The 12,023-nt window shown below is 42.0% G+C and overlaps 1 protein-coding gene and 1 long non-coding RNA gene across 3 annotated transcripts in view; one reads left to right on the top strand and one right to left on the bottom strand.

The window, feature by feature from the left end:
• Nucleotides 1–12,023, bottom strand: part of Nlk (nemo like kinase) — a 126,950-nt gene that overhangs the window by 27,128 nt on the left and 87,799 nt on the right. The window lies entirely within an intron of this gene.
• Nucleotides 5,590–11,199, top strand: LOC121456491. The gene is made up of 3 exons (XR_005975640.1): nucleotides 5,590–5,625; nucleotides 10,164–10,245; nucleotides 11,167–11,199. It is a non-coding gene; the product is annotated as an uncharacterized LOC121456491 (long non-coding RNA).

Raw genomic sequence — 12,023 nt, 5'->3', positions numbered from 1 at the left:
CTCTTGAACATACAACACTGAAAAGTTTGATATGAGGTTTTTTAATTATTAAAATAGCAGAAAATTAGTTTTCTATACTTTAAGTTTAGCACAGTAGATTTTAAGAGAAATACATCTTTATCCCATGAATGGAGCATTTTTACAGAATCACACAAAACAAACCCCTAGGACAAAAATTTTAAATTTTTCTTGGAAAACACAATTGCTGAATTTGAAAATTTGTAACTGCACAAACTCAGTGGTAACACATATTGCATTATGATAAGGTTTCTGCTTTGCTCTGGAAAAATCCTCTGAAGTCTCAATCCCCAGCATACTATATCCCAGATGTCTAAACTAGTTGCCATGCCAACTAAAGCAGCTTAAATTAAATGAGGGCCTGAAAAGGCACCTGCATCACTCCAGGTCTGTTGCACATTAAATAAAGCTCTCTTGACAGGGCCTCAGAGGTGCCATTAACTTGAACAGCATCTATCTGATTATTGTTTGAGTAATTTAATGAGGGTCTCCACGCAAGAGTAGAAACAGGGTGCTATTACCCTCTCTTGGTCCTTCTAAATAGGACAGCCTCTCTAACAGCTGGTGTACCTACTGAGTCAATGGCTTTGCTATGGTCGTTTAAGTTATGACTGGGTGAAAATGACCTACAGAACCAGAGCTTGGACTTCCAGGAGAATATCAGCAGATTAACCATTTCCTAGATAAAAACTTGTCATTAAAAATAAGACCGTTAAAAACACACTGTGCATGGTGAGCCAACCTCAGAGTGATTTGAACAGCCCTGGTATAAAATAAATTGCTGCTGATTGCGGCAATTAGTTAAGTAGCTCCATGAAATATGAATTTCAAAATGTTCTGATTTGTTTCAGGAAAATGAATGATGCAAATGAGCGACAAATGGGTGAGTTTGGGAGCAGGCACTGCAGCTCTTCAGCTCAGGTGCTGAAGACGACAAAGCCTCTGTGCTGCCTTAAGGAGTTGATTTCCTTTCAAAAGTTACCATTTCAAACTCCTTTACTGCTTTCTCAAATACTGATTACCAGAGGATGTTACTTAACAGGCATACAAACCTAGGCTAGAGGGTTTATGTGACTTACCCCAGGTCACACTTCCTGTCAGCATAAAGTATCTTACATTTCTTTCTTTTTTGTAAAAGGATTTATTTTTATTATTTTAAAATTATGTATGTATGCAGGGTGTCATCATGCAGGGAAGTCAGGGAAGGACCTTAAACTAGGAGCCTGGATGTGGCAAGTGGTGAAAAGGCTATGAAGAAATGCTGCTTACTGGTTTGCTCAGTCTGTTTTCTTATACAGCCAGGACCAGCCCACAAGTGGCATCAACCAAAATAGGTTGGGCCTTTCCACATCAAGCATCAAGAAAAGTGCCTCCCCCAGGCTGACCTACAGGCCAATCTTAAGGAGGCATTTTCTCAATTAAGGTTCCTTCTTCTCAGATGACCCTAGCCTGTGCCAGGTTGACAATAAAAACCATCCAGGGCTGCAGACTAGTTTGAAATAAAGCATGCTTGAATTCTGAACTTTTAGTTACAGGTTATGAGGACTAAAGCAGAAAGTCTTGGCCTTTTTTTTTTTTTCAAATTAGAAAACCTGTATTTGCTTCTGTGTCATTTCATTCCTAACTAACTTGCAACTATTCCTATTTAGAGACACAGTATACAGAGGCTGGGAGTGGCTAAGGTGCTAGCACAATATGCGCTGAAATCTACTCGTAACAGTGTTGGCCTGCCTTCTCAGTGATGAGCAGCAGACTGATAGATCAAATCATGCTACCCTTTGTAGTAAATAGGGGCGGCGGGGCTGTGTCCCCAGCACCCCGGCTGCCTGGCTAGCTTATGCCCGAAATAACAACACACAAACTGTATTCATTTAATCACTGCTTGGCCCATTTCTATCTAGCCCTTACTGGCTAATTCTGATATCCTGATCAACCCATTTCTAATAAACTGTAGCACCGGTCTTACCGGGAAGATTCTAGCCTATGTCCATCCTGGGTCGTGCGTCTGCCTGGGAGCAGGGCATGGCGTCTCTCTGAGGCGTCTGCTCCCGAGAGGAGAGCTGTGGAGTCTGAGCTCACTTCCTCTTCCTCCCAGCGTTCTGTTCTGTTTACTCCTCCCACCTATCTTCTAACCAATGAGGGCCAAGCAGTTTCTTTTTATTTAACCAATGACCTTCCTCCATCAACCCTTCAGCCCTATCTGAAAAAGAACCAAGGTTAAAAAGTACCTCAACGAACATATCTATTTTACTATCTTTGTCCACTTCTACCTCCTGAGTATCCTCTGTCTCCAAACTTACTCATTTTATCCTGTTAGGCAAATTATAAAACTCTTGACAACTCAAGAAATATTTTTTTCAGCCAGGCAGTGGTGGAAAACACATTTAATCCCAGCACTCGAGAGGCAGAGGCGGGCAGATAGAGTCTGAAGCCAGTCTGGTCTTCAGGGCTAATCCTGTCTTGAAAAACCAAAAAAAAAAAAAAAACCAGAAAAATTTTCTCTCCATCTATGAATCATATGTGGTTACCCAAACCACTCAGTCTCTATTAAAATACTTTTGAGAAAACTAAAAAGAGTGTGCCCCCTCCATGTATATATGTTAACATTTATTTGTTTGTTTATTGTTTATGTGACAAGATATTCCAGGGAAATTTTGGGCTGTGGTAAAATAGAGGGGTTGGTTATTGGCCCTTGATAGAAAAACAGAAAAAAAGAAAATATTATAAATTAGATTATTGGAAATATTAAGTTAAGCCTTAGATGAGAAGTCAAAGTTGAAATAAAATATAAGTTTGGGAATTATTAGAGTAGGACTAGGGATTTACCTTCATTAAAAACTGCTTGCTAGCCGGGCAATGGTGGCGCACGCCTTTAATCCCAGCACTCGGGAGGCAGAGGCAGGTGGATCTCTGTGAGTTGGAGACCAGTCTGGCCTACAAGAGCTAGTTCCAGGACAGGCTCCAAAGCCACAGAGAAACCCTATCTCGAAAAAACAAAACAAAAAAAAACAACAACAACAAAAAAAAAAACTGCTTGCTTAGACAGTGTTAGGGCCCTGGGATCCCATCCCCAGCAGTGGCAGGGGGAGAGAAGTGCGGCTACCACTGTTAACTCTTTGGGTCAGGGATGGAGCTTAGTGACGCCATGAGTCCTCAGGAGGACTTCAAGTCTGAGTCCTGTGTGTACCACACTGTAAATTCAAGTCAGCCTGTACAACTCAGTGAGACTCGGTCTCAAAATACGAAGGCGGGTGATGCAGCTCATTAGAAAAATACATACAAGGCACTGGCTCAGTCTCCAGGACCCAAACCCAATCAATCCAACAGACAGAAGGAAAAGGAAAAAGAAATAGCAATCTTTACTTTCTATCAAGTGAAAGGTCATGTGAAGGGCATTTTCATTTTGGCTACTGTCTCACATTTCTCTGCAAAAGAAATTCACACTTTTTATCTCTTTATTTTTTTTAAATATTTATTTATTATGTATACAATATTCTGTCTGTATGCCTGAAGGCCAGAAGAGGGTGCCAGACCTCTTTACAGATGGTTGTGAGCCACCATGTGGTTGCTGGGAATTGAACTCAGGACCTTTGGAAGAGCAGGCAATGCTCTTAACCACTGAGCCATCTCTCCAGCCCCTTTTTATCTCTTTATTAAAAAAAATCTTGGCATGAAAATTATGGGGCTGGAGTGATGGCTCAGTGGTTAGGCGCATGTATTACTCTTGTAAATGGGCTGAATTCTTTTTTCTGGAACCCAACCTGTAATTCCAACTGTAGGGACTCTGCTGCCCAACTCTTTGGACCTCCACAGGCAACAGCACCGTGTGCATGTACTCCTACACAAAGGGAAACCTTAAAAAGTTCATGCAAACAAATCAGCTATAAACTGAGTTAGAAACTCAACCCTGATGACAGGACATTTTAGCTAGTACACACTCATGTGTCAGGGGCTGAGCTCCGAGTGAACACTGTCCAGATTCCCACAAAGGTGGCTTAGGACAGAATTAGAGGAAGAGGGCGGGGTTAAGAAACCTCAGGATCAAGCAAATGAGGCAGGACAGAAGGGAAGAGAAAAAAGAGGGCTCTCCAACAACAAACACCTCAATGTTGAGCTTTCCCTGACCTCATGCTCCAATTAAAACAAATTTGAACTATGATCAATATTTATTCAACACATTTACCTCTAGGATGCTACATCTCCTTCAGGAAGTAATTTAAGAACGCAGGAATAATCAGCTTCATGCCAGAAACCCCGAGTGCCCTAACTGTCAGAGATAATGCTGCAGATAAAAAGCGGCACAATCACCACAGAAACAAACGCTGACATTAAATTCTGACCTTCGATTAGAGTATGATGATTGAACGTTTCTGTTTTTAGGAAGTCATGATTACTCAAGCAGTCTCAGAGGCTGCAGGACTGATGCCAAGAGCATCTTTGTTTAACCATCATCATTAACATCAATAAATACTGACTGGGTACCAAGTGGGTGTAGAGAGCATGCTGGCTCAATGACGGGACAGAGAAAAAAGACACACGAATGCAAGGCAAACAGTCACGGGACTGGAGAGAGACGGACACTGGTATACAAAATGATGCACAAGGACAAGGAAGCTGGAGTTTTGCACACGGACACAGTTGTTTGATTGAAAAGGAAAAACAGTTGCTAAATGCTTGACATTTTGTTATTTTGCTTTGTCTTGTCCACTAACTCCAAGAAGTCAGTCCTGTTACCAAAATCACCACGTAAGGAAGCGAAAGGTTTAGAAGGGAAGGGTAAATGATGAATCAAAGGTCACATCTAGCTTGAAGCAGACCTTTGGTGCTAGACTCCACCCTTGTCCTCAACTATACCCTGTCTGCTAAAAGATGAAGCAAACCCCAGAAATATAAAACCACACGACAAGCTAAAAGCAAAAATAATTACACTTCAGAAGGAAAAAGGCCTGCAAACTGATCTTTGAAAATGAGAGGCTGAACAGATTTAGCCAGTGGGAAGGTGGTGTGATGTAGAGCCCCAATGATCAGGGTTACAGTCTTGACTGCCATTTACCAGCTCGGTGACATTAGGTTTGTTACGTAACTTTTCACATTTCTTTGCAGATAAAATCGGCACAACGCTGTTCTTGCCAGGATTCAGACATTGAGGTTTAGAATCACATGGAGTCTGGCACAAAGGGGGAAGGAACGGGGTTGCAGTCACCCCAATCATCGTTCCAGAGAGAAGGGTGAGGAGTTTATTAAACATTAGTGCCAGGAGCTGTGCCGGGCGCTCTGCATTATTCATTCACTCTGGGAGGAAGAGTGCAGGCTTCGTTCTCATCGAGAAGAACACTAACCTTCTCAAGGTTAGCAAGCTGGGCAGGGCAGCGGGAACTCAGGGCTGCTTGAAATACAAATGTCCAACTGTGCTCTTATCCTCCCATCAGTCTCTCCTCCTACCAGGTGCGTGTGGGGGTGAAGTAGGGGAAGACTCCAGGCAAACTGAACATGGCAGGTAAAAAGGAAACTGAGAACCATTCAACAAAGTTCTTCTAAGCCAGTGTGACCTCAAAAGAGCATCACTGCCGAAAAAGAAGAAAAACTACTCACTCTTAAGTAAGAGAGGTAAGACTCTGTAGTCCAGGCTAGCCTCTTTGTCTTAGCCTTCCAAGTGCTGAGATTATAAATGTGCCCACTCCTGGCTCTTCACTTAGTTATCTTTTTTAACTTTCTGGCCTTATAGTACATTTTTTTTTTGTTTTTGTTTAATTTTATGTGTATGGGTGTTTTGCTCACACGTGTATCACATGCAAGCTTGGTGCCCATGGAGGCCAAAAGAGGGTGTCAGATCTCTTGGGACTGGAGTTACACATGGCCGTGAGCCACCTTGTAGGTGGTGGGAATTGAACCCGGGTCCTCTGGAAAAGCAGCTGATGCCCTTAACCACTGGGATGGCTCATTTTTCCAGCTCCCACTGTTCACGCATTAATGCAGTCTTATGTGAAATTTTCTGACTGGAAAATACGTTTTCTTTAGAGTTCAGTCACATATGGCCAAAAAGTTCTTGAGTCAGAACAAAGTTTTCTACAGGACTTGTCACTTTAAGAAGTAGGTCTATATATAGTTGGTTTCATTCCAAGAGTCAATCTCTGAGAACTGAGGGAACTTCCTGTGTGGGTTCCTGGCACTGGAAAAAGAGTCCTGCAGCCGTGGGCTCACAGTGGTTAGTTAGCATCTTGCAACCGAGCAGCACACACATCCAAAGTCAAACCCAGGGATGGTAAAGTGGTATGGTGGGGTAAAGGCAGCTGCCGCCAGGCTAGATTGACCAATTTCTGCAAGTGTTCTTCAGCCTCCATATGAGCAATCCTCCCTCATAAATGGACTAAAGTAGTAAAAACAGCTGGCCTTGAACTTACTTTGTAGTCTAGGCAGGCCTTGCAGTTTCTAACTCAGCCTCCTCAGTAGCTTTCACCCCAGGCCCAGTACAACCTAATCCTATTTTCTACCATCTGGTTTTCCTGCCTCCTCTAAGTGAACACCAGTAAGAGGAAAAGAGCTCTAATTAGACATGTAACAGTAAACCTACAGCCAATTATGTGATCCAGGGGTATTAATATTTAACAACATGCATAGAGCAAAAGCATAGAACCAGTAGCATAGAAATAAAGAGCACGCTGATAAAATGCAGACTTGTGCTAGTGTTAGGTCTATTAAGTTTCCTGAGGTACTGCGCTCGAGTAGACTTGATAGCAGGAGACACAGCTGTTCTGTGAAGTAGCTAAGCGCCCCACTGATTCCCCACATCCTCCAATTAAGGTGAGTCTGATATATTTATAGTGGCTTCTGAAACCTCCAGGTCCCCACATAACACATGCATCCTAAAAAAATAGAAGTGGAGTAACAACAGCGGGACATGACAGAAATGATCAAATAAATACAGTCCCACGAGTTTCCTTAAACCCTCACACCTGAATTAAGTTCGGCAGACAGCTCACAATCAAAGGTTAAGCAGAAGGCTAAGCAGTTTGGGGATGATAATAGGGTTCTCAGGCTTTTCAGAGGCTCAAATTAGGTGTGCCTTTGTAGATCTGATCCTCTGAAGTTGAGAACCTGATGGCATTTCCTTTGCGCCAGCTGGCGAGTTTTAGATATATTTATATTTTAATAGAGAGGTGAAAAGACTAGAGTGGAGGCCTCCCCCCACTGCCCCCCAATCTCATCAGGAACAGAAGTGCTTCAAAGAGCTGGTGTGAAAAAGTTGTTGCAGCTGTAGTGGCTCTCTTAAAAGGAGAGAAGGGAAAAATCTGAGTGAGAATTTTTAAACAGGCTCTTTTTAACACAACCCTAGGATTCCATAACGAACTAAGGCCTGGGTGATCTTCCAGAGGACAGGAAAGCCCTAAAGGAGACGGCAAAACTGCTACAGGGAGGAGGCTCTTGAGGTTTCAGGCTGATGGAGCAATTTATGCCATAATTCCTACATGTAAGAAAGGTTTGGTAAAGGTAATGGAGAGGAAGAGAGAGCTATTGCGGAGTTGGTCTGGACAGAGGTTTGCAGGTTTAGGAGTGCTGCTGAGCTGAGCTGAACCAAGGTTAAAGAACACAGAACTACTCCAAATTAAGAGCTAACACCTCTAAAACTTTATTTTAAAGAAATGCTTATTTTTATGTGTGTGGGTGTTTTGCCTGAATGTATATCCATGCTCATGAATGTTAGGTGCCCGCAGACACCAAAAGGGGTGCTGGATCTCCTGGGACTGGCATTACAGAATCAAACCCGGATAGCCTAGAAGAGCAGCAAGTGCTCTTCAAGCTGAGACATCTCCCCAGTCCAGCTAAAAATAAAAAAAATTAAAAAATAATCTTACTTTTACAAAAGTCTATTATTATATGGCTAGAGAGATGGCTCAGTGGTTAAAAGCACTGGCTGCACTTCTAGGGAACTCTGGTTTAATCCCCAGAACAACATGAAAGTTCACAACTGTCTGTAACTCCAGGGGACCCAACACCCTCGCATCAGGTATACATGCAGGCAAAACATCAATGCACAAAATATAAAAATAAGTCATTAAAAAAAACTCTTCCAGGGACTGGAAAGATGACTCAGTGCTTCCTGCTCTTACAGAAGAACTGGGCAGCTTATAGCCACCCATAACTCTCACTCCAGCCTCCATGGGCATCTGCACCTACACGAAAATACACTCCCCATACACACTTATACACATAATAAAAAAAAATAAAACTCAGGGACTGGAAAGATAGCTCAGAGATCAAGAGCAATTGCTACTATTCATGAGGACTTCAGGGGATCAATGGCCTATTCTGGGCATGAACCAGACTCATACACAGAAATAAAAGTAATAAAAATAAAACTTAAAAAATTACAAAAAGAAAAGACTTAAAACTTTCCCCACCACATGCAGAGTAGGTTTATTTCTAGACTTTTGCAAAAGTCCATCTGGGCACCATCAACTCCCAGCAGTCGCCTACACAGACCCGAATGAGATCAAGCCAATCAGCTTGCCTTTATAATGGAGGGGCTCTTTACAGTTGATGATTTATTTCTTGGAGAGAGGAAGTCAGTTTTCTTTAAGGAAATGGAATCTGGTGGTGGTGGTGGGTAGCTGGGAGGAGTAGACAGTAAATATGATCAGATTATAAATATATTTGAGTCCACCCGCTTATGTTAATGAGTCAGACCTGTGGATGAACACACCTTGCTACCTTGAGGTCTCAATGAGGTCTACTCCTGGGTGACCTTCCCTGACTACTCTTCCAGCACTCGCTGCCGCACACTGTTCCAAATGCTCTCCTGTCCATCCATCTCATCTTAATCTTCAAAATAACTCTGAGGCAGGTACCACTATTATTTAAATTTTATTAATGAGGAAACTGAGGCACAGAGAGATTAGGAAGCATGCCCCGAGATCACATAAGCAGTAAGAGGTAAAGCTGATATTCAAACCTAGGAGTCAGCTTCTGGCACAACAGATTTTTCTTCTTTGACCTCAGGCGAGCAAAGTCTAAATTAATCACAAGGATTTTTCCTTTTTCTTTTCTTTTTGGTCTTTCAAGACAGGGTTTCTCTGTGTATAACAGCTCTGGCTGTCCCGGGAACTCATTCTGTAGACCAGGTTGGCTTCAAATTTACAAAGGTGTTTCTGCCTTTGCCTCCCAAGTGCTGGGATGAAAGGCGTGTGTGTGCCACCATTGCCTAGCAAGGATTTTGAAATAAACATAGAATAATCGTCTTATTTTACACACACACACACACACACACACACACGCACACACGCACGGGCACACACATACACACACACGCCTTTAATTTCAGCACTCCGAAGGTAGAGGCAGGAGGATCTCTGTGAGTCTGAGGCCAACCTGGTCCACAAAGGAAGCTTCAAAACAACAGGGCTGTTACATAGAGGAACCCTGTCTCAAACAGAACAGAAAAACTAGGTGGAGAGCAACTGAGGAATCCAGCTGATGTTGACTCCTGGCTTCCACATGTACCAACACATATAGAGAATTAAAACAATTAAACAAAACCAAAAGAAACATAACACACAGAATGATAAGTATTTGAGTCCATAAACTATTAGAAACTCTTCCTCTACACTACAAGGTTATGCAAGTATGTCCAAATAAAATATGGCCAAGCATGCATTGGGCTAATCACTGAAGCAGTTCAAGTTGAGCACAATAGAAAAGTTGTGTTACAGTCACATAAAAATTACCTAGATGGGCAAGATGGCACATGCCTTTAATCCCAGCACTCAGGAGGCAGAGGCAAGCGGATCTCTGTGAGTTTGAGGCCAGCCTGGTCTACAAGAGCTAATTCCAGGACAAACTCCAAAACTACAGAGAAACCCTGTCTCAAAGGAAAAAAACTATCTAGAATTCAAATGTAGAGCAGGCTAGCTTTCCTATTCAACGGAAGAACACAATGTTCTCTATATGCAAGGAACTACAGATGCTATATACTTTCACAGAAAATCAGTGCCTCTAAATGGATTAGGAAAACCAAGAACTCATCGTATCGAACTATTTCCTGTAGAACGAATATGAACAGAAAGCTCTGAAAAGCTAAAACTAACCTTAATCACAATTTTTATTTATTTATTACTGATTTTTGTTTGTTTGTTTGTTTGTTTTCCAAGACAGGCTAGTTCGGGCTGACTATTCCGGAACTCGCTCTGCAGGCCAGTCTGCCTCTTCCTCCCCAGTCCTGGGAGATTAAAGGTGTGTGCTACCACTGCCCAGCAGTGCTTTTCTTTTGTTTAAACTGATTTTGAATAATAGAAACATCAGTCTAGTTCCAGTTTATACTGATAGCAACCAACTTTAAGCAGGATATACAAAAGAAACCTTGTAGTATTAAATATTAAGTAGGTGCCACACTTGGAGAGTTCTATAATTATTATTTCTTTCTTTTAAAAGAATCTTCATCTTAAACTAGGTGCAGTAGTCACATGTCTACTCCCAGAACAGAGGAGGCTGAGGCAGGAAGACCTCTAAATCTAAGGCTAGTCTGTGATACATATTGAAATTCTGCCTCTAAAAAATAATCTTTCTCATTATTATTATTATCAGGTGCACCAAGATCTGATCATGCAGCCCTGGCTGGCCTGGAACTCACAATGCAGACCAAATTGGCCTCAAACTCATACAGATCTGCCTACTCTGGCTCCCAGGTGCTACGATTGAACCTGTCTTCATTTTCTGGATTGATCAAGAATCAGAGTGTGAGTCTGTGTGTGCATGCACAGACCACAGCTTGCCTACAGAGGTCACAGGGCAACCCTGGGGAGTCAGTTCTCTCATTCCACTATGCGGGAGACCTGGGGGCCAAACTGAAGTTGTCAGGCTTGGCTCAAGCACCTTTAAAACGTCTTCATCCTGATGTGATACATGCTGGAACAAATATGGCAGCCAAGCGACTTTCCCAAAGGACACAGTAAATTCTCGATTTGTATACTATAGTTTATTAAACCCTCCAGCCAGTTTCTCTTATACATGAATGAGAGTTAAAACATACTCTAATCCACTTCAGATATGAATTCTAAACTCCTGCCGTTCCTGGTTGAAAGAACATTCCAACCATAAATACCTAAGACTTAATGAATTTTCTTCCTTTAATTTCTTTATCCTTTTCAAATCAAGTCCAGAGAAGGAAATTTCAACCTAGATTTCATCTGAAATGAAAACGAAAGCATTAAATACATGGACAAAGAGACTCTGGTTTGTGGACAGTGTCGATTCAAATTTCAAATAATGCTTTCTGAAGAAAAGAAAAACAGCAACATGCCAGAGTAAGCAAGTTATGTTCTCTTTTAACAAATGGTCAGCTCTAAATCTCATCATCATCCCTGCAACAAAAAGTAGAGAGAAATCTGTGTGTGCTTCAATCAGAACCACTGACCTTTCCTGAAGCATACCCGTGCTTCTCTACAGAAATCAATGGGATAAAAGGTCATTCTGTTCAACTATTTGAATGGCATAACTTTCCCAGGCAAAGACAAATTTCTTCCCCCCTAAAGCAAACTAATTTATTGTACAGAATGTCAAAATTTAGAACTACCTCAATTTCAACTTAAAATGACTTAAAAATCATGGGGGCTGGAGAGATGGCTCTAGGAACACAGACTGCTCTTGCACTGAACCCAAATTCTGTTCCCAGCACCCACAGCAGGTGAATCATTACTGCCTGTAACTCCAGCTCCAGAGGGATGAGACATCTCTGACCTCATGTAGACAGACAAAACAGGCAGACAGATACACAAACACATCCCCAAAAATAATTTTACAAAACTGACTAAAAACCTACTGTATCAACAGAAAAACAGTGAACAAGACAGAAAGCTATCATTCTAGCCTACAACTGTCCAGGAAAGCTGTTGGCTGAGTCTTTGTCACTAAAACTCTACACATAATAAGACAAGAGGGCTGGGGATATGTCTGCCCAATTGATAAAGTGCTTGCTTAGCTCGCACAAAGCCCTGGATTTAGTCTCTAGCATT

Source organism: Microtus oregoni, unplaced genomic scaffold (assembly GCF_018167655.1).
Source record: "Microtus oregoni isolate MIOR12 unplaced genomic scaffold, Mior012 000015F_ref0000493, whole genome shotgun sequence".
NCBI lineage: Eukaryota > Metazoa > Chordata > Mammalia > Rodentia > Cricetidae > Microtus > Microtus oregoni.
This window is presented reverse-complemented; position numbering and strand designations above follow the sequence as displayed.